Here is a 24,754-nt window from a genome sequence, read left to right on the forward strand (position 1 = left end):
AAAAACATATCAACATTGCAACTCTACATGAGTTTATCTGATTTTAACACACAAAAAAGTAAATATTTAATATTTATTCAAGTGGTATATAATGGTTTAAGGAAATGTTCACAGTATTTCCAATAATGTTTTTTTTCTTCTGGAGAAAGCCTTATTTGTTTTATTTCAACTAGAATAAAAAAGGCTTTACATTTTTTTAAATAAATTTAAGATCAATATTATTAGCCACATAATGCAATTTTTTCTTTTGCAAATGGTTAACTATTGTTTTACAATGGCTTGCTTAAATAACCCAGTTGAGCCTTTAAATTGCACTTTAAGCTGAATACTAGTTTCTTGAAAAATATCTTGTAAAACAATTTTTCTTTTATATTTTCCTCAATTTATATATATATATACATATATATACATATATATATATATATATATATATATATATATATATATATATATATATATATATATATATATATATATATATTAGGGGTGTCAAAATTAATCGTTTCTTCGGACGCGGACAATTCGGTATCGGTTCAGTAATAATCATAACCGGTTTTTACTGACGTCATTTACCTCATATGCGCTCTGTCGCGAGGGAGGCGATCGCGAGTATTTACAACGCTTTAACTACTTAAAACTCATAAACTGTGCACAATTTCACTGTGTGTGTTTGCTGGATCAGTCTTTCACTGACATATACAACAATAGCCCCTATTTCACTGAGATCGAGAGAATAAAAGGAGCCTACTCCATTTCTCTCTTTCTCTCTCTCTCGCTCTGTCTCTCTCTCTTTCTCACACACACACACACACACACACACACACACACACACACACACACACACACACACACACACACACACCCAGTGGCCCATTTGACCTGCTGGGGTGGCTTTTCTTCTCCTCTCGGCTGTTTTACAGCATTACGTTTGGATACAGAAACGAGCGCGTGTCTGCAGAGTTTTCTCCACCGTGTCTATCATGCATCAGCTGTGAGATCGCCGCTGCCGCCTGCCGCTTATCAGTGTCACTTGTCTGAAGAGCGCAGCACGCAAGAGCCAATAGCTACCGTTTTTGTTGAGGGTGTGACCAATCTAAGAGGTGTAAGAGAACTAGACAAGGATCAGAAATTGAGCTGGATGTTTATATTTGTTTATATTATTTGCTTAATGCTCGTTTTGTTTAAAGTTACAGTTTGTATATCTGACTGTTTGAATTAAACGACAAAATTGTATTACAAATAATATATCTAAATATAAATACATTCATACATTTTAATACAAGAACTGCTGCTGTGAAGAAAATATAAAACTGTGTATGGAAAGCATCGTCAATGCACCGTGATGCACCGAAATATCGAATTGAACCGAATCGATGGCATGATAATCGGAACCGAACCGAACCGTGAGACTAGTGTAGGTTCAAAGCTCTAATATATATATATATATATATATATATATATATATATATATATATATCAAATAAAATACCCATAAATACCACAGATACTTTGATATCCAGTGAAACAATTTTCAGTATTTTCTAGGTGGTAGGAATAAAAAAAATATGTTAACTGTTAACTGTTGTTAACAAATAAATGTGCTGCATAAATGTATATATCATTTTTGAGAATTACTGTTATGCAAAAAATGTATCCATATATATTCAAGTGGAATCCAAAAGGTGCATATTCCAATTAAAAAAACTAATTAATGCACAAACAAATGTGAATTCATATTTTATTTAATGCAATGTAATGTCATGTTTTCTAAAGGTGAAGTTAGGAATGAACACCAAATGGGTTTATTTTTTGTTAGCTAATGCAACAAAAGTAACATTGGCAGATAACCCAAATATTGCAAGAAAGCAAATAAGACAAAAAAAATGTGAAAGAATAAAACCAATTTTAAACCTTCAGTGCACCATCTGTCACCTTCACCATATCCATGGGCAGCCAAGATGAGAAATGGCTCACTTTTATTCTTTTCTGGCTCCAGAGCACCAGTGCTTTCCTATTCATTTTTCAGTCTTTTCCCTCATTTTTGCCACCTTTGTGCTGTTTCATTTGGGGGTCGACCCCTTTCTCTCAAGTGCTCTAGAATCTTCTAATGAATTGGCACCCGGTTTAACATGAAATCCTATGAATGTGAAGCCAGAGGCCATTAAAGCACTAATGTGAGTCCAGCGCCACAGGCCCCCATCATTTCTCTTCTCCATCTTTGTTTTGAAGAGAGCAGTTTGGTTTCTCTCTTAAAGCCTGCAGAAACTCAGAGGACACTAAAACTCTTTATCACAGTCTTATTTAATTATTAGTCTTCAGATGAGGTAGCAGATGGGTGCAATTTCCTAATTGGATTTATGTAACTGTCTAATCAAAATTGAATCGCTCAGTGATACGCTGCATGCACGACCTTCACGTCAACTTCGTTATATCTGCAGCGCTAACTGATGAGCTATTAACTCAAAAGCTAATACTTTTCCCCCTACGTGCCCTTAAGAAACAGTCAGAACTAGCAGGCGATGATATGTTATCACAATTTCATCATTATTTCATGCAACACTTTTAAAAGTATGCATGCTGCTCTTGGTGAACCAAGCGAAAACTAGTTTTTACTGCCAACAAGCTTTCAAGCCATTAAAAACAGTGATTGTCAAATAGGTTACTATGAAACGTGATTATAAACCCTTGACTTTGAAACCATTGACTTCCACAGTATTTGCTTTTCATCTATGGAAGCCAATTGTTACAGGTTTTCAGCTTTCTTCAAAATAACTTCTGTGTCAGAATAAGGAATCTCAAACCGCTTCTGAACAAGTGAAAAGTGAGTAAACAGTGCATAGATTTTTGGGTGAACTATCCCTTTAAGGATGAAAATAGCAGATCCTGCATAGAATACAAATGATATACATGCTTTTATGAAGTTAAAGTCATGTTTTTAAGTGTCAGCTGAGAATCTAAAATATTGTTGATTACATTCAAGTGAAATCAATCAATCAGAGCCACCACATGGATTATTGATGTATGATCTAATGTGATCAAAGTATTATTTTATAAGTGGCAATACAATCCAAGTACTGTATATTTCATTAAGATGCCATTAAATAAGCAAATGCCATTAAAAAAAAACATCTCACTGTCAGAGCGCTGAAGAACACTCACATTACTGATTATTAGACTCTAAATTTGTGATTTCATGCACCCGGTGTAGGCTAAATTATAAAAGAATTACAACAATTACAATCCGTTAGCACTCTCCTGTCTCCTGAGGCAATCATATGCCATTTTTATGCCAAAGAAAAAAAAAATATATAAATAAACCAGTAAACATGCGTGTTGTCCAAAGCAGCAACCTGAAATCATAGATGCATTTCAGATGTGAGTAACAGGCAGTTGAGATACATTTCCTTCCATCACAACCTGTCATTATTTTCTTTCACAGCGCACAAGATGATGGTGTAGCCTCACCGCAGCTGATGAAGTCCCTGAGAGCGTTATGATTTATATCATGCAATTATATCGTGTTCAGGCATACTTCCCTTGCTAAAGAAATCTAATTGTTTGTGTACAGACATTACGCAACTGATATTACTGATAATACAAATGTTTCTGAGTGTGTTTATTTACACACTGGAATTAGCAAAGGGCTACACAATATATATGTTAATGCTGATGCCCCAAGAGGAGGGGTGGGTAAACTTGGCCCTAAAGGGCCGGTGTCCTGCACAGTTTTGCGTATGCACTTCTAGTGACCTTGAAGACACTGATTAGCATGTTCAGGTATGTTTAATTAGTGTTGGAGCTAAACTATGCAGGACATCAGCCCTCCAGGACCGAGTTTGCCCACCCCTAGATTGTGTATGTAAAATTTCCGTTCAACACACCCCACATATAATGTTTCTGAAACTAAACCTTTTAGGCTTTGATCCTAATCGTGCCAATTGGGTGACTGTCGCTTTAAATTTAAATGAGATCTTTTCAAAAGAGGGTGGAGCAACAAATGCCAATCAGTCAGCAGAGTGGCAGATTCAAAAACAAGACTAATGTCTTATGCTAATAATGGTCACTAATGGGCGGGGCTTCTCCCCTCTGATGACACATACAAAGGGAGAATGTCTACAGAAGTGTTTCTGCAGATGGTTTTGATAGTCTGATCATAAAATAATAAAATTAATACATTTACCACTAGAAGCTGATTATATCACACACTGATGACACACACAACCTTATAAAAGTGATTTTTGCATAATAGGTCCCCTTTAAAGACTAAAGGATTGCATTTTGAGGATTGCAATTAGCTAAATATTATATTTTACCTGTTTATTTTTAAGCTCATTACATTAATAAAGTATTTAAAAACATAGCTAATAAAAAAAATCGCATTTTTCAAGAGAAATGTGATATCCTAACAAACATTGTTATCACAATACTAATAACAATTTCCTATATTGTATATTTTTCGAGTATCATGCAGCCATCTGATTGGACTTGACTGTTTGCTTTTAGTGTTTATGCATGTTGCTCTTTTTGTGGCATTAAAATATTTGTAGCAGTCTGTTTATCCAATCTTTTATAATGACTCATTAGTACTTTGAGATATAAAATGTCAGGTAAGTCTGTCACATGACATGGTGCACTTGTATGATTTTGTTCATTGCATAGATTCAGTAAGAAAAAGGATGCTGGTGCCACATTTGTACGTTTTTATTTTCTTTAGTTAGAAAAGAACAGATATAATGTTTTCTTTATATTAGCATCAGATACGATTCAGTTAGGATAAGTAAATGTGTTTTGTTTTATTTATTATTTCTTTGTCACATTTCTTACCTTTATCCTGGACCAATTTTAGGTGTTTTTGGTCAGCAAGCTTTTAATCTGTTATATTGTAGCAGATTTTGTAAATTTAATTGGCTTTTTTTATATTTGCAATCATTTATTTACTGGTGACTCAAGGGAATAAATAAGTTCGCCTGTATTTACTGTCTGTGGTCCTCTTTTATCTTTTCCAGTGAGGTGGTTGCCAATATTACAAACAGATCTTTTAATGTCATCCTTTCATTAACCCCTAGATAGTATTATAAAAGAGAAGGATGTAACAGTCCCATGTAGCTGTGGCTCACACTACATGTCTACCATAGGAGTTTATTACCTGTTTGTTTATACTGCAAGAGCCTTGAACAGTCTTATTGATTGCGCACCATGGAAAAGAGAAACAGGTGAACTCCATTTGTCACCCAGCTTTAGCCAGTAACATGCATCTATTTATTGATTGTGGAAGAACAATCAAATGGGAAGAGTATTGCATTGAACAGTCATCCGGGCCGGAAATGCTTGCTCTCTATGATGGCTTGACAGTTTAATCGACTGATTATTCCAGAGGAGTTGTTTTTAAGGCGTTGCGGTCAATCCTCACAGCGCGGTCAGTCGAAGCATTATTGGTCAAGATGTGGGAAAAGGATTAAATTACACGCTGGTGACATTGTGGCCCTCGTAACAGCTGTTATAATTCATCTCATATCCATTATAACCAATCGGATTGCTAACTTGTGAGATTTATGGATAGATTTATAGAGCCAGTGAGCGTTATTGATTACTGGCAAACGTATCAAATGTAGCATAAAAGCTCAAAATGAATATTTATCTGGACTATTGGGAAGTGGAAAGTAGTTCAAGTCAATACTAAAATGTGAAAAACTAAATCTCACAAAAAAAGTGCTGACTTGAGTCACTACATGCATTGGAGACCATGCTATTGCTATTGACTGAAAGGTATTGCAACAGCGCTACTTTCTGATGTGTTATGTGAGCCTGTAATCAATAATTGTACAAAATATGATGCTACAGTTTCTAAGCCAACAAGATTATCTCATTGGGAACGACACACACATGTTTGTTTTTCAATTTTAGTGAGAACATTACATAAACGTCCATTGTTTTTATATAAGGTTATTAATATGGTCTATTGCAGGGGTCACCTAACTTGTTCCTGAAGGGCCGATGACCTGCAGATTTTAGCTCCAACCCTAATCAAACACACCTGAACAAGCGAATCAAGGTCTTACTAGGTATACTTAAAAAATCCAGGCAGGTGTGTTAAGGCTAGTTGGAGCTAAACCCTGCAGGGACACCGACCCTCCAGGACCGAGATTGGTGACCCCTTGTCTATTGCCTAACCCTAACCCTACCCCTAAACCAGGGGTCCTGGTGGTCCACTGTCCTGCAGATTTTAGCTCCACCTTGCCTGCAAGGATGTTTCAAGAAAATCTAGTAAGAGCTTGATTGGCTGGCCCAGGTGTGTCTGATTGGGGTTGTAACTGAACACCGGCCCGACAGGACCAAGATTGAGAACCACTGCCCTGAACCAACCCTCACAAATGCATACAAATCATAAGATACAAATAAATAAAAAATAAAAAACACATTGTGCTAATTTAATAGCATTTTTAATTAGCGAGGACCACTGAAATGTCAACATGTGGATTGTTTTCATATATTTTAGTATACAAGTAGGACAAATAAGCCCTTACAAGTAAACCCGCACACACACATACACACTCTGCAGTCACTCTGGTTGGAAACCGGACTCTGGTTGCCTCTATTCTTTAGTAGAAAAAAACAGATTAACTCATGTTTATTTAATGTGAACAGCTTACCATAATAAAACACTGTAACACACTGTTCCCTGCATTGCTATTCAATATTCATGTCACTGAAATGTCTAAGCAAGTCAACTTAGATTTACAGTTGTTGTGTTGGTCTTATGTTTGATTCATGTGCATTTTTGTTTTAAAGGAGTATGCTTGTACAGCACTTTAGCAGACATGTGTTGCTGCTTAAAAGCACTTTATAAATAAACTTTAACACTTGATGGTGTTAACTTAGGATGCAAGTTTTAGGTCTTGTAAGTTTAAACATTCAAGCAAATTCTGAAAGTAAATTCAGTGCTGAACTCTTATTTATAATTAAATAATACTTATTTGATGAATATATAATGCTATTATTAATTACAATTATTTTATAAACACAGTTGTTTATGTCATATGTGGATACAATCAGTAGAGGAAACAATCCATGCATCATTATAATTAGTCTATTTGATTTTAAAGTGAGAGCAGCCCAATGCAGCTGCCTTTGTCCATATAAAAACACAAAGAGAACAGAAAGAGCAATAACTGACCCGCCCGAAGAAGACTGCATTCATCTTCATTCATTTATTTTTCCTTTGACTTGTCCGTCCAGTCCTTTTATTCATCAGAGGCCACCACAGCAGAATGAACGACCAATTATTCAAGCATAAGTTTTACACAGCGGATGTCCATCCAGCGGTAAACCAGTACTAGAAAACACCCATTCACACTCACTCATACACTATGGCCAATTAAGCTCATTCAATTCACCTAAGCGCATGTCTTTGGACTGTGGGGGAAATCGGAGCACTCGGCGGAAACCCATGCCAACACAGGGAGAACATGCCAACTCCACACAGAAACACCAACTGACCCAACCAGGACTTGAACCAGCAATCTTCTTGTTGCTGACCCCTGAGCCACCGTGCCGACATCTTACAATCTTCTACTGTGCCATAAGTTGTAATTTGCTCGTTTGCTATGACTATTGAATATCCACTTGCCTTTATACAAGTGGATATAACATCTATAATATTGTAAATGCTACCATTTTTTCCCTCTATAGTAACAAAATTTTAAATGGAAAGAGAGAAATTTTACTGACATTAATATTGTATATGAACAAAAATTATATTAGCAAACACTGTAATTACACTACAACATAAAGCTTTTTGTGGCTGAACTGAACAGCCAATCAGAGTTCTCATTTTCACAGACATTTTGACCATCAGCAATATTTTGTAATGGCATATTTAATACTGGTAAGATTTTACAACAAGGTCTTATTTGTTAGAAAAGGTGAATGCACTGACTAGCATGATTAATCGTATCCATTAACTGCCATTAATGTTTCCTAAAATGCATCATGCATGTAGTTCACAGTGCATTAACTAATATGAACATTTAGAACTGATTTTAAAAATCAATTAGAAGGCTGGGATGTTTGTATTAACAGAGATTCATACATTTAAAAGAAAACCACTAAAACTGTTTATTGTATGTAACAATTATAGGTCCACTTTGTATTAAGTGGTCTTAATTACTATACAATTGTCAAATTATATCAAATCAAAAAAAATTGTATAGAAAACTAAGTACAAAATTACCTAAAATTTATGAAACCACAAAGAAAAAAATGCATTTTCCACACAGAAATTACATATATCATATAGAAATGACATTGCTTAATATTAAAAATACGCTGCATTTCTGCAGTCAGGAATATGAATGGGACCGTGCAAGAACTAAAATATAAAAATAAAAAAAAAAACATTCCAATTCCCAACTCATTGCAATTCCAATCCCATGGTGCACTGAAAAAGAGCAGCATGTGTCAGTCACCCGTCTCTCCATCAGCAGCCAATCAGCCTCCGGCACTGGAGATGGAGGACGGGTGCACTGAGGTCACTGTCTTCATGTTTTCATTCCCACAATCTCTAGTTCTGGGACTCCCAGTTTCTCATTGGCCATTATATGGAGCTTCTACATTCTTCAGGTCAGGCTACAGGTCCCTTATAAACCTCAGCGCATTCATCTGCACACAGTGTGATGTTATTGTTGCGGAGCTCTGTTCTCCCTTAGGGAAACTCGCACCATTCACTTTACTCAACGTGCAATGTATTGTACCACACTGTGGCCCTGAAGAATCAAGAGAGAGGTCAACCTCCTGGTCACAAACTTTCACACACAAATAAAATATATTGTATATGCTACACATTTGTGATGTGCAACTGCAGATGTGCACATTGCAATATTAATGCAGAAGCGATATATTGTGCAGCCCTTGTACACGCTTCTGAATATCACTTTAGGTATGAATACTTCTGAAGGAGATGAATCTTTCCAGTCCCAAAAGCATTTCAGTCCATCAGGCTAAATGTAAACAAAACAAGATGGCGGTATAGGCTCATCAAAAAGGCTATTTCATTTAGGATCCACTGACACACAACCACTTCCGCTAAACATTGAATGTTCATTTATACGCCCATTTGTTTTCTAGGCATGCAGAAACCCCACCATGTTGGAAATAGTGATAGATGCTGCATTTCATTGAAACTAGGGTTCATTTTGTACTTAAAAACCAGAGGGATAGTGCACAAAAGCAATATAAGGGATTAAGCTAGGACTTTCAGATATTCTGGCTGAGTTTAGCTCTACAGAGGTTTATTCTTTGCAGTCTAATCAACGCTACTAGAAATGAAGGTGTTTTACAGTCACCCCATGTTCTTGGCCATTTACACATGTTCCAACAAACAGAATTTAAAATATGTTCGATATTATTAAATCAACAGATTAAATTAAATCTACTAAAAAACCTAAATGAAAGAGATAAGAGTATATGCACCTAATAAATAAATACAGAGTTTCTGCATGTTTCACCAAGTCAAGTTAAGGAGTTTTAAACCATTATGATTTATGTTAATTAAATGGCAAAGTTGGGTCAATGAAAAATATATTACCTCATCGAAACCATTTTAATTGAATTATTTCTTAGCCACATATTTTAATTGTGCCAAAACAAGCAAAATCTAGTTAAAATAAAAACTGTATTAAACTTTATGCAAATTTTACTTTATAAAAATTTATGCACAACAGTCTGTCTAAAACACATGGAGAACTTTTAAACAAATGTTTTTGCAAGGAAGATAATTACACCATATTGGTAAATAGAGTTAAACATTAAATTTTTGTTTTATTGAGATGGATTATAGGCGATTAGTCGGCTAGATTGCATAACTTTACATAGATATATAAAAATTAATTAAAAAAATTAAAGTTTAAAATGATTTAAAACATTAAGACCTCTCAGACACCCTGCAAATAGATGGAATAATCTTAACAGATCAAATAGACACTATTGTGTAAAATGCATAACATAAAAATGTTTGCAATTCATTTTCATCATTCTGAATAGCATGAATGTCCACTGTTCACATTTAAAGCAAAGTTTACCACTGTTTACTATGTTTCGCCACTCTATTAAGTCTGCAAGAAATAATGGGAAATTATCAGATTAGAGGGTTTTTTTCCCACGTTACCTGATTGGCTCACATCAGATTGACATTTGCATAGTCGATTATGTGATCGATCCCACGGTCAGTTAAAAAAATGCAGTTTAGTATTTTATAATGTTTAGTATGATGTTATATATCAGTATAATGTTTGTAACCTAACTTAACTTCTTTTTTTCCCTATCTTTTTTTTAAAGACATTTGTATTTAAAATTATTTTATTTTATTTTGAGGGGATGGAAAATAGGAAAACTAACATGTAGTTTTTCTTATTTTGTATAATATACTACTGGATATGGTCTTGTTTAAATACTAATTAAAAGTGCAGTATAGAGCATTTACCTACACTAGGCTTAACGTCGTGACATATTCTCATTCTAGACCAGCAAACGCACAACAGACAGAATAAACTAGGTCAAGCCACACCTTTTCTCTTATATTAGCTTTCTTAATTCTACTTTTGTCCAATACCCCTCTGGAAGATTAATTTGCAAGAGGTAAGGTCAATGATTGCACTTGACCACTGTTTTTACAATGCCATTTCAATCTAAAGATGTTGCAAAAGACAAGAAATAGAAACACAGTGGCCAAAAACATCAAGCAAAAGAAATTACATTTTTAATACACCCTTGTTGAACACTAGTTAGAAGCTATCCAAAAGAAATGCGGAGCTAATATGCACCAGTAAACTGTTTAAAAAAACTGAGAATAATCAATTTAAATAGCACTTAAACTTATATTTCCAAAGCAGTATATTCCCAAACAAAGCTTTCTCCTCTAACCTACGTGTTCAGCCCCAGTGAACAAGACCTCCTAAAACCAAGACTATGCCAAATCTTTGCAAAAAAACTCAAGAGGATTAATTTAACACCAGGCTGAGATACCAGACAGCAACAAGAGAGAAAATGTCTCTGTGGTTAGATTAATTGCTCAGTCATTCCAGGAAGACACAGATTATAGGATTTCCCAACATGAAGATTTGCTTCAGAGGAGCTTTGGTTGATCTTTTTATTCCTTCACTCTGCGCCTTCACGTCTACTCACACGCATAAATACCCCAACTTCTAAACTGGCAAGCTTTATTTCCAAAGACAGGTAGGACTGGAAGAGATATTTTAAAAATGAATGTCAAATGGAATCACTTAAGTGTTATATCTGACATTAAAAACAGCAACAAAAAGAGAAATGGAGTGGATACGCATTGTGTCAAAAACTGCACCGGATAAGCATTTAATTAAAGAAAACGCAACAAGGCCTACTTTGCATTTACCTGAATAAATAAGCGCGTACATGTCTTGAAATGTGTCAGCTTTCTAACGGAATTTAATATTACTCCATGTGCGGTGTCTACGAACTTTAATTAAAGTGAAGAATCTAATTAACAGCTGCACGAAATGAGAATAATTTGGAGCGCCATCGTTTTTACTCCTTGATAAGATGCGAGAAATAAGAATTCCCTGAATGCGAGTGGGAGATTATTATGAGAACAAAACACGCTGCAGATTTCTGCATCCATTCTTTTGTTGTTTAGCGCAGTTCAAAGAAAGCATTTCCATTTCAAAAGGGTTTCAAATGTGCGTTACACCACATCCAAACAACAGCACAAAGGGGAAAAGCAATATTCTATTCAACACATTAAAGACAGCCATAAGTTGAAAAGAGGGAAACAGGCTACGTGATAAAAGACCAGGGGGAGAAAATAAAAGTGCATATATTAAATTAAAAACTGAAATGTAAATCTTGGAAAAACTTATGTCAGCTCAAATTAAATTCTCTGCACACGTGTGGCCAATAACAAATCTCTGTTTTGTGGTCAAGAACACTTGAGCTGGATATTAGAAGAGTAGAGCCAAATACCTCAGAGGTTTTGAGGACAAAAACGTCTATTATTTTAAAATCCAAACTTGTTTTATTTAGGTTATTTTTTCACATTTGGTCTAATGGCCATTGATCTAGTCATACGTGAGAGCTGAAGCTATTGCACAGCCATATGTTTCCAGAAAGCAGTTACTTATGCTAAACAGAAAAATCATCTTTATTGGGTCAGAATGATATCATGGCTTTTGAGGACACCAGTAATTACACATCCTGAAGAACAAAGATGTAGGGGTTTATGGGAAACCCCAAAGGGGAATTTCACTGAGAGCCAAGAGCCAGCGCCAAACAAGCTGTCTGCCTGACAAAACAGGTCAAAAAAAAAAAAGAAACGAAAAAAAAAAGGCCCTCATCTGGCTCAGTTGAAGCCAGATATAAATTCACTGTAGGCCATTTGGAAACTGGATCACATCTGCATTTGAGACCCTAACTAGATTTGTTTTTTATCCAGAAACTTAATACAATTGTATACATTGACATTATAAATTTTGTGCAAAAACACGCATCACATAAATGGAAAGTAAGGTAATTCAATAACATTGATGAAAGTCGAGAAATCTATTGAACAGTGTAGTGCTCACAGCTGTTCAGTGTGAAATAAAATGGGGTTTAAAACAAGAGAGATTTCCAGTGACTTGAGTTACTAATACAGGTGAATATTCTGATTATTTATTAATGTATATTACTCATTATGGCAGTCGTGATTAAATAAGATGTAATAATAAGATGATATGAACATAAGATGGTATAAGATGAAATAAAGACCAAGGATAAACCAGGTAAAATATGAAGTACAGCAAACTTCAGAATTGAACGCATAGCATTTACTGTATCATTTTAATGACTTAAACCACAAGTTTATATTAGTTTTGAGCCCGAAGGCTTAGTAAATGTCTAGAGCAAGTAAAAAAATGCATAAATAAAAAAACATTTATTTAGAAATGAAGAATGAAAAACAAAGAAATTATTCATTTAATAATAAAAAAAAAAACAGTTTTGGTTTTGTATAAACCAAATTTTCTTTGGTGGAAAACAACAACAACAGTCATATCATAAATATAAAAAGTAACAAAAACATACAGCATTACTTTGCCTATTGTTGTTTTTTGTTTAGTTTTTTTAATTAGGGATGTGCAAGTTGATTAAACGGTATAGCTATTATGGTTAATAATTAATAGTATTATTAAATTTTTTATTTTTTTGGATCGGTGCACTTTCTTCGAGGATGACTACATAGAATCTATTAATGAAAATGAACTAAAATTCTGCCACATAGGAGGTGCAAAGTATTAAGTCTTAGCATGCAAATTGTTTTTCCCCTACATGTATTAGGGTTTTTGCACTGTCGTATACAAAACTTCTATTTAAAGAGCTGTCAAATTAGATAAGGTCATTGTAGTTAAAAGGTAATTGGAACTGCATTCGTTTTATACTTTTTTTTCCCTTTAGCAAAGCGAGTGGCGTACAACATAATATCAGCTCACACAATGTTAAAACATCAATGATTGTAGATGATAAGTATTGCATTCCCCTCGTGTACAGACGAACACCCAACCATTTAAAATCCAACTACTTTTGAAACCTATAATCTGCAATATTTCCAGAAAGACAACAATCCAATCAATTCTCAATGAGCAAAATAAAGTCCTGCCCTACATTTTAACCCCTCAAAACTTCTCTTTCATGCAGCCTGCTGCTACATAGTATTTCCAACAAAGCATGCAGCAGTTTTTTTTACAGCTGAACAACTCCAAAGCCACCCGTACAGTGGGCACAGAACAACAGTGGACCACTTAGGTCCATCTGGCCCCCTTTTCGCCTCAAGTGCTGGTTTACATGGACTCCCTGAGACCCACAGATGTCTGGGGTGGACAGATATATAACTAGGCCAGGACTGAGGCTAAATGCAGAGGTTAAAATCACTGACATTTTGCTAAATTTCACAGTGCATTTGGACAGGAACCAGCTCCAGTCCTTATCAGTGTGATGCAGCCCACATGTGTGGAGTCTTTCTCTCTGTGGACCAACTGGCAATCTTCACACCCTCCTTTATAAGGTTCATTGAGTGCGACCCCTTCTTCTGGCCCTCGCTACTGCACATCCTCAGAGAAACACACATGTAAGTTGCCCTCACCAAAATGTTGAGCAAAGTCTTTTGAAAGAAATGTTGGGAGGGAACAAATGAAAGGACAAGACTTTGGTTATTGCCGGATATTTGGTTTTTTATTTATCCTGTTGACACTTCTCCTAAAATGTATTCTAGTTTGCTTTTAAAAACAAAGGTTGTATGTGGGTCAGTCCATATCAAGCTGATATATTATGCAAGACTACAAACCAACTGGCTTCTCTTATGGACATGCGCTAGAAGAACATCGAGATGTTGGGAAATCTAAGAACCGCTCACCAAGTAAATGATTTGGACATTAAACTCTTTTTAAATGCTAAAGAGATTAATTAGGGGCATTCATAAGGCAGATATGAATCATTCAGATCGTTTAATTTCAAGATCATTTGTGAGGCATAAACGATGTCTGTAAGAGAGGCGTATGCACGGTTTCATTTTTTTGTGCATACATTTATTTCTCTGAATCACCCATATATGCACATTTGAGGAATAATCTTCAATACAATTCAGCATTATAAATGAGGCCTCCGATGTAAACAGGGCCTCGGAGGCTGTCTACACTAATCTGGAATAATTTTGAAAATGGATTTTTGTCTAAAAACGTTCAAAGCCTACGCTATCGTTTTCAATTCTTTCCATCATCCACACTAAAGTTACTGAAAACACAAGAACTGACCGACACATTTCAGTTACGTCAAACAAACACAAGACACCCGAACACCAAATGCTTTTTAATTTCCTCCATACATAAAACATCTATCTGAACGGCAGTAATGTTTTTTAGGTTGTCATCCTAACAAAAGCATGTTAAAAATGCTGAGGGAAGCGATGTGCCCACGCTTTCCATGCATTTTTAAACGCAATATATGACTGACTTAAAAATTAACTTGTTCTGCCATACATTAGCCGTCCTGTATCCAAAGTAACCCATTCCCACATCACAGATATTGACTTTTTTGGCACCAAGCCCTCCTGTGCTGAACTCAAATACCATACTTCAGGAAAATTGTGCTGTAAGGCGATTTAGAAATCAAGCATGTCCAAATCTTGATTTCTATATGATTTCGATTAAATGCACAGCCCTTGTACAAACTGACATTCATCTTTAATAAAGCTGTCAAAACCCAGGTCATCCAAAACATCATGTCGTCCACTACGTTAGCTGAATTGGTCACATGACTAAAATGCATCATCATTTTCGAAAGCCTCCGTTTTTACAGTCCATACTGCAACACAAAAACTGCATTTTCAAATGCATGCATGGTCTGAGAAACACATGAGGTTATCTTCACCTAAATGTTGAACAGTCTACTGCACTGTAAGAAATGCTGGGTTCCACACAACATTTTTACAAATTTAAGTGGACTACACATAATTAAGCTGCCACCACCCTTTTAAGAATTGTATTATTTTAACTCATTTTAAATAAGTAGTTTAAACAAGGAGCAAAAGTAAAATTTTTTTAGAGCAGAAATGTTGTGCACAGGGAGGCAACAGGTTAAAGGACGTGACTTTGCACAGATTTGCGAGTGACTCTTTCCACATGATAGCAAGTGCTTCCGTTCTTTACGTCCTCAAATCGAGGCCTCGAACAGGTTCAAACCATTACAGGTGACTCTCGTTAGGACCTTCAACCTCAAAAGCAAGGAATCATTTAGGAAGGATGCATGGGCAGAAAAAGCAAAGGGAAAGAAGAAAGCAAGCGAGCAACATGTGGGTCATTAGCGTGTAGTCGTAGCGCACCGGTGCATCTGCTTTTCATATCAACGCAATTGCACCACGACCAAAAGCAGCCTCCGAGGAGACCTCAGGTTAAGACCACAGAATATACATGTGAAATCAAATCCTCATATTGACAGCCCCAGTCTGCTATTGATTACAAAGACCACAGAGGTTTATGGGATGTTATGGGACCGGTGTGGAAAGGCGATTTAGACTCACCACATAAACACTACAGTGTGAATAACGACGGAGCATCTCGGCGTTCCAGACACGTTTAAGGGCCCCGCGGGGTCACCAACCTCTGACTGCATGCTCCGTTAAAAAGCAGGAATCAAGAGGGGTATTACAGCATGTGCAGAGAATCCTGTAGAATGACAAGTGAAACAGCACACAGCCATGGCAACATGCAGAATTGTGCTGCTCTATTGTTTTGGAGCTTGTGCTGCACAGCAGGATGTAATTTCATTCCAAAGCATTATGTAGAATGTAAGTGTTGACGAGTATCCGATGAACCCACATTGCTACATTTACATGCACACAAATGATTTATTTGTAATCGGGTTTATAGTTCAATCGGATTCAAAAACTTAAATTGATTGAGCTCCATTCGAATTAAATTTCATTCAGATTGGAAGAGGTGCTTTATTCCTTCTCCAATTCAATAAAAAAGACCATGTAAGTAAGCTTGCATGATTACGCTTTTCTAAACCGAAATCGCAGTTTGAAAGGGTGCCATTTTTAAATCACAAAAGCTCTGATTGTCAATGCACCACCAACTACAGTAACAAGCATCTAGTTTTTTGACAGTACTGATAGTTCGTAACCACATGAACAATGAAAAAAAAAATAAAACAATCTAACTGTGAAGGTGTTCTTCTTGACCTTTTTAAATTATTCGTGTTCTTTGTACTTTAAGGGTGCTTTCACACCTAGGTGTTTGTTTGGGAACCTGCTGCTTTCCCCAGTTAGCGCAGCTCATTTGGCATATCTGCATCCTGCAATTGTGCTCAGATCTGCACCAAATCAATTGGTCTGAGATCACCTGAATGAGGCTTTCACTCCACTTTGGTCAAACTGTTATAACTACACAATTTTCACATGCCATGAACTGTATCTGCTGGTGAACTATAATCATTACTCGTCATTGCAGATACTGCGATGTGACTATTGCGAATACACGCATTGCAGATGCTGAAATAATATATAGATTGTTATAGTGTCTGAACATTATTGCCTGGACTGCATTATAGTACAGCATCCCATCATGTGTTGAAGGTAGTTCACTAAAGTGAGCATCAGAAAGCACAGAGTGACAGTGATAAGACAGAAGACGGGTTCACTCAGAGGAGAGAGTTTATTCCCGATACACGAGCACTCTGAGCTTCAGGAGCGGGCCGGCTGTGACTGGGTATGTGTTGTGCCAATCTGCACCTGAACCCCATTTAGAGTAACCCTGCTGGGCCGGGACAGGTTATGCTCTTCCTTCCTGTGATTCTCTCAAGTTTGCCTATCTCACTTCCCTGCTGCTTTCCTTTAGGTTTTCTTTGACACGACCCATGTCTATCTTTAAGCACACACATACCAGAGTTCTTACATTTTTTTCCCAATGTAAGAAGCCAAGAAGTCAAATTTACGCACTCTTCAAGCATTTTCTAGGTGCACTTTACAAACACTTTACAAGTGTGGCAAATTATATATTTGCATATTTCTAGAAATGCACGATTAATGATTTCACTATTAATCACGCTTTAATTCGTCACGGTTAATTAAAAGGGTTTTTAACACCGCGTTTCTGCACAGAACAAAACTGCTGCAACTGAATAAAGTTATGCCGGCTGTGCGCTAGTTTGAAGTTCCAAGCCCGTACACAGAAGCTAATATGCACACATACATGATTAACTATGGCTGAGGCTATTAGCGAAGGGCCAATCACATACTGCGTCTTTTGCATGAGCAAGTTCATTATTTCTTTTCTTGCGCACATGTTGGGAATAATTTGAACAACTCACTCACACCTCGAGTTTCAGCTTCATACCTTGTATGGAATATATACATTTATATACATTTAAAATATACATTTCTACTCCAAAAAGAAAAAATACAAATTTATTTATTGTTCTGTCATTTATTTTCACTTAAATGCCAAAAACATTTTTTCACTTATTTTAAGTCCAAAGAGAAATTGACTTTTTATTATTATTTTGAATAAATTTTTATTATTATTATTAACAATATTAATATTTTAGTATTATTATTTTGTGCTGTATTATTTGGTTACTAAATAGCAATAAATAACACTTTAAAATATAAAGAGTTTTCATGTGATTTTTCTAAACTAGTAGTGTTTTAAAATTAATGAAGTGTTTCCTCTAGGATTTTTTTCCAGCTGTGGTGGCAGGCCTTTTTTTACACGGATCTACCAACTACCTGTGGTGTTATTTCAATGACAAATGTTGTGAGCGCAGCATTACAAGTCAGGAAGTGCAGATCTTCTTGTGCGCTCTCAAATAAATACTGCTGAAGTGCGATTTAGTGCGATTATGTAACGAGTATGTCTCCAGCATTTATTAGATTTGCTAGGAATATTTATGAATGTCTCTAATAGACCTACAGAGTGGTATTAATGCATCCTGAAGTAAAGTCAAACGGCTATACGTCGTGTTTGCTGGCCTCATGCATCACGCACCTGTCAGTCAGTCAGCACGTAACCTTAAAGGATTAAACAAATAACGCACAGAACTACTTCGGTTACAGAAAAGTTTGCGATGTAATAATTCACTTACCTTTTAATACGTTTTGGTGCGATTATCACCCGCTAGAAAAAAAAACCTGACTGAATGTTTTGAATGAGAAGCTGTAATGTAGCTGTGGCAGGATCAATGTTGGCGTGGCGCCCCGCCATGAAAAGATGTAATAAATGCATAATAATCGTAAAAATCGTGTAACCATGGTTATTCCTCTGACTATAATCATACAACCAAAATCTATAATCGTTGCGTCCCTACATACGTCATAACATTATATATCAGACACTAGTGATTATTTTATTCTATAGTATAGTGTTCTAAAGGACAATATTGATGGTGTATTATCTCCAAGCCAAACACTGAATTACTGCAATGTTTGCTCTAGAGTGCAATTAACTATTTTATTCCATCTTAAATGTATATAAAAGAGTGCAGTTAAAAAAAAAAAGATGGCAGGCAGATTAGATAAATATGAACACATCATAATTGCACTTCCAACAACTTTCAAGCATTTTATCTAAAATCTTATAACCTTAAAACTAGTACATTTTGAAAGATTTCCAGCGCATATACAAACCCTGTCGCTGTTTAAGCTTTTCATTTTGCCAATTTTGTCAAATTTATCCACGTTTCAAGCATTTAAGTGCATGTTTAAAATTATCAAACACTTTAACACATTTACATACTTCATGACTTTCTTCATACTTCAGAAAGTAATCATTATTTTATTCTATAGTATAGCATTCTAAGGGAAAACATTTACTTGCATTTTAAATATGGAATTTTTTTCACCTTAAATGCAGATAAAAAAAACGCAGATAAAAACAGTCACTTTTCAAAACCTTGAAAACAGTGCATTGAAATTAAAGCATTTTTAAGGTTTTCCAGCACTTGTACGAACCTTCGCACGCACGCACGCACGCACTCACACACACACACACACACACACACACACACACACACACACACACACACACACACACACACACACACACACACACACACATCTGCAGACTCAAACAGATGGATCTTTTCAATGGGCCTCCCTTCATCCAACAGTACAACTCCTGGCAATTCTTTTGAGAAACGGGGCAAGCGCCAACATTCCCAAAGCTGCTCTCACCCTGACCTGAACTTCATAAATTTCAGCATTGTCTTTATCACCATCAAAGTCATTACACTTCCCATTAGAACACTTGCCAGCCATGTCACAACCAACATTAAAATGATATATGGGATCAGAAATAGATTAAACTGAGGGAGGAAAGCGGATGCATATTTCTTCACATTTCTTTTTCTGTTCCACTCCTAAAATGTGCTGGCCATACCAGGAGAACAAAGGTTAACATTTTCTCCTGCTCAGCATCTGCAGCTTTTCCTCTTATCAGCTTTGACACTAAAACTCAAAGTTTGCCGAACAATGAACAACTGGTAACACTTTACGGGGAAGTTTAAAACATGAAATAGCAATGCAAAACACTTTCAAAGCATTCACCTTAATCTTAATCTCAAAATTCATGTCACAAACACATGTTTCATTGGTAAAATGTAACAGACATGAGCTAGCATGAACTAAAAAGCAAACAACTATCCTTTAACTAACATTATTTTAATTTTAAAAAACAATAATAAATACAAATAGATTGCCTGTTCTTAGTAATTAAAGGCTGAATTTATTATTTTTTGATAAAATGTTACCAAATCACTCTTATTTGTATTTTTTTTTCCATTCTAAATGACAAACTCAAATCTCACCCATTACAGTTAAATACAGAGAAAAATTAGGTTTATATTCACACATTTGGACATGTATAATTGCAGATAAGCATTCTTTGCAAATAGTGAAATCTAGGGCTGGACAATATATAATTTGATCATTGATATCGCAATGTGTATATTTGCAATAGTCACATCGCAGGATTAGATCATTTATTTAAGATTATATGATAAAGATATTATTAAATGTAATATTTTTAAATTATTTATGCAATGATGACCATGTCATTTTACATTTGAATGGTTAATTTCTGTACTTGAATACTGTTAGACTCTCCATTAACCATAGTTAATTTATTTATTTTGCTTGTAATTTATTATAATTTATGCAGATGCACTGCATAGAACAAGACTTGATCAGTCCAGTCTGCTCAAACTTTTTCTTATGAAAGGCCAAGAATCAAATATCATTGAGCCAAAGGTAAATATACCAATCTAAACTACATTAAAGTTGCTATGTGTAATTTATTAAAACATTACTTTAAATTGTATTAACTCAAGCAGTATAACCTTTTAAACGATAACATATTGGAATATAAACATTAACATTTATATGACAGAGCAGTTCAATGCGGAATCCACTAGTCAAGCAGAATCTGTTTTGATTTGTTCACCATAGTCTTTGCATTGTCATCTATATGTTTTATTAATTAAAATTAAAACATCTAATCTCATTTAGCTTTTTTTTTATTAACAATAAAACAAACATAAATTTGAAATAACAATTTCTGAACTATCCCCATCATTCTCCTCCTTTTCTCAGATGGGAGCTTGGGCAGAATCTAAGTTTACCATGGGCCAACTTTGTTTGGGCCTCTCTGATCTGAATGAATGAAATCTTTTCAAATAGAGCTATTTAAATCATTTGTTGAAATTATTTTCATATGGCAATATATATCTAAAACCAAACTTATCTCAATGTTAAATATTGGAACTGTTAAGCTCACTATCATGATACCCATCAGCTTGTTCAGATATATTTTATTTTATAAACATTTAAATATTATTAAAACAAGACTGCTCAATTTAACTTGCTCTTTGAACCGTTCTCATATTGTTTACCACTCTATTTTGAATATTAGGTCTAAAATCACATGCAAGTTTGACTTTAAAACAACATAAGCACTATATTTATTTGTCTGTGAACAATGTTGTACTTTGATAGTCCCACCTCCATTCTCCACGATGGCATCCTGCCTCCGGCGCATAGACTGCAGCTCTGCACAAGATGTTCGACCAGAGGAGAAATGGTTGTGCCCAACTGAGCCTGGTTTCTCTCGAGGTTTCGCCAATTGGTGAAGTTTTTTCCTCGCCGCTGTCGCCACTGGCTTGCATAGTTCGGGACCTGTAGAGCTGCGCATCGATGGATTACTCTTCAGTGTTTGAATTCTCAGCAGTGAATATTAAACCGCACTGAACTGAACTAAACTGAACTTCAACACTGTTTCAACTTACAATAACCTTCTATGTAAAGCTGCTTTGACACAATCTTTATTATAAAAGCTCTTTTTGTGAAATTATATTATTATGGAGAATTTGTGATTAAACTGCACCTCAATTAATTATTCAGGCCAGTCATGATACTCATCAGCTTGTTCAGATTCATGTTTTATTAAATATTATGAAAACAAATAGGCTTCAACAAGACTGCTCAATGAACATGACTATGTTTTCAATTTAAATGTAAAGTTGTAACTTACATGGAGGTAGTTGTTTTATTTTTGCACATTTGTTTATTTTGACAGTCTCTTTAGACCATTTTAGGAGATGTAAACAAAAACAATGGTCCCAATGTATTGCTGTAGGCATCCGTGAATCCAAAAAGAGCCACATATGGGTTAATAAACTTTATGACAGCTGTTTTAACATTAAGTTATGATTAAATTGCATGTTACAGTTATGAAATAGTTCGAGAACAAGCAGGAAATGTTCATGGACTAATGACATAAGCACATTGAAATAGTCTATATTATTTACCACGCTATTTTGAATATTGGGTCTGAAATTATGTAAATATAACTTAAAAACAACATTAGCATTACTTAATTGTGTAAACATTGTTTAACGTTTATGAAATTACATTAAGGAGAAAGTCTGAATGTGCGAATATAAAACCAACTTTAACGTAATTCAATGGGTTGTATTTAGTACGTTAGTTCTTCAGCTATCATTAGCATTAACGTTACTGTTCTTAGCACACTACATTGAGTTTAAGTGAGTTGTATACCTACTTATAATCATGACTTATAAACATTTATCTTACCTGTGAACGGACACGAGGCAACGTCAAGAAATCGAAGCTGTCAAGTCGTCCATCTTGAGTTTGTTGTAACGTTCAACGGTGTTTCCACTCGTTTTTTTTCCTGTCTTCATGGATTTGTCTGCTTCTTCGTCAAACAGTTGCAAATTTTCTCGTTATCTCCGCTTCCTAAAGCGTGAAATTAGGCTTGTTTTGTCGTCTATTTTCCCTCGTGGCACTGTAAACAATATTAGCATCGCGCTATTAGCATATTTAATGAGCACGAGGATTCTCTGCGGTGTGCAGTGAAAGATCGCGTGTGACGTCATTTCAACAAGGCGGGCGAAGTATGTTGATTGAGGGCGAGTTATGAATAATTAAAACATGTTTATATTAAAATATTATACACCAAACCGGCAGCAAAGGGCGAAATGCAGGTTGAATTTGTTGCGAGAAATTGCTACGGTGCGCTGTGCGTCTTTGCACAATGACGTTATTACGTTACCATGACGCCAAACTCTTAACTGACTGGCCTAAATATGTCACATTTGTTTATCACATCTAGACATTTATCACATGTAAACATTATCATATAAACATTTATCATATGTTTGATCATATTTCATATATGGCCTACTATATATCATATGTAAATGTTTTAAATTGTTAAAAATCAATGCATATTTTAATAAATAAAATAATAATAAATAAGCCTAACTTCATTTTTTTCCTTCCATGTCAATAATAAGTTTACAATCTTAGCCATTTCACATTCATTTTTGATTAAGCACTTTGTTTTTATCACGTTTTCACTTCATTAAGTCAAACCAAAGCCCTTACTGTAAACAGAATGAGGAACATATTTATTGAATATGGCTAGATTTGATATGTACAGATTAACTTTGTGTACATTTTGACACATCAGGTAAAAATATATGTGTAAAAAGCATTTTCACAATCAAACACCATAGTACCTACGACATAGATGAACAACAAAATGTCAAATACATTAAAATGTGCAGATTACTCCATAGCTTTCTTTCGTTTAACGATTAAAACAAATGCTGTATGATCATATAAAGTCAAAATAATACAATAATTATTTCATTTAAAAAGAAATATGTGCATTTGGCGACGCATTAAACTTTTAACATACAAAAACATCCCTCTTCACAGGCCCTCGCCATCACAAACATCTTATGCACACAATAGTAGATAAGCAGCCAGCACCAAAAAAAGAGAAAGAAATCAAATAAAAACACTGCTGTGCTGGAAACATCTCTGTTTGTAGATTAAATACTAGAAGCACATCATGTTGTACCCAAAACATCATTATTGGGGGAAGTACCAAATGTTTGCATCGTGAACAGAGAAGATATAATAGACATTTTCCACAATAAATGAATGGGAGACAATGGAAGACGCCAGCGGACTCACTTTAAGAGACTCTGAGGGCAGTATATTGGTCAATGAGCTTGGCTTTCCCTTTTGTAAAAGCGCATTGAGCTCTTTTAGCTTTGGCTCTGAAAAATGTGGCCAAGTGTTTTATGTTCCTGCCAAGAAACAGTTCATAGACGAGAAAGAGAGAGAGAGAGAGTCAAGTTACAGGCACTGCTGATACACAATCCCACGCAAAACCCACAGACACATACAAATATCAAAAAATATAGAGCACACATAAAAGTCACATGACCATGGGTTTGGATTTCTGAATGAGCATTAAAAAGACGGCTACACTGCAATAAAAAATGATCAATTACTTAATTTTTTGTCTTGTTTCTAATCCAAATATATACAAAATCTTAAATCAAGAAGTGTTTTCTAAACAAGCATTAAACACTGTCTTGTTTTAAGAAATAATTAACCAAAATTAATTGCGTTTTTTTTTTAAACAAACAAAATGGCAAAAGAAAAAACAAGATTATTTTGCTCGTTTTAAGGTACAATTCGCGTAACTGTGGCATAATATTTCTTAAAACAGTCCCAGCAGACACCGGATGTCAACATGACGTCAGATTGATGTTGTACCCCAACGTTGTGGGGACGTTGCATTTTATTTGGAAATGAAAATCAGGCTGAAATCAGAACCCAACGTGAGGCTGACGTCAATGTCCAACCTAAAATCAACTAAATATG

At 35.3% G+C, this 24,754-nt stretch overlaps 1 protein-coding gene across 8 annotated transcripts in view; it reads right to left on the minus strand.

Moving 5' to 3' along the window:
• Positions 1-23,087, minus strand: part of nrp1a (neuropilin 1a) — a 418,289-nt gene extending 395,202 nt beyond the window's left edge. For all 8 annotated transcript variants that reach the window (XM_087308241.1, XM_087308239.1, XM_087308237.1 and 5 more), the window contains exons 1-2: positions 22,643-23,087; positions 21,551-21,732 (exon numbers count right to left, since the gene is read on the minus strand). The gene's annotated coding sequence lies outside the window, so the exon portion shown is untranslated. The remainder of the gene's footprint in view (positions 1-21,550; positions 21,733-22,642) is intronic.
• Between the last annotated feature and the right edge of the window lie 1,667 nt (positions 23,088-24,754).

This window comes from Danio rerio, chromosome 24 (assembly GCF_052040795.2).
Source record: "Danio rerio strain M-AB ecotype USA chromosome 24, GRCz13ab, whole genome shotgun sequence".
NCBI classification, from domain to species: Eukaryota; Metazoa; Chordata; class Actinopteri; order Cypriniformes; family Danionidae; genus Danio; species Danio rerio.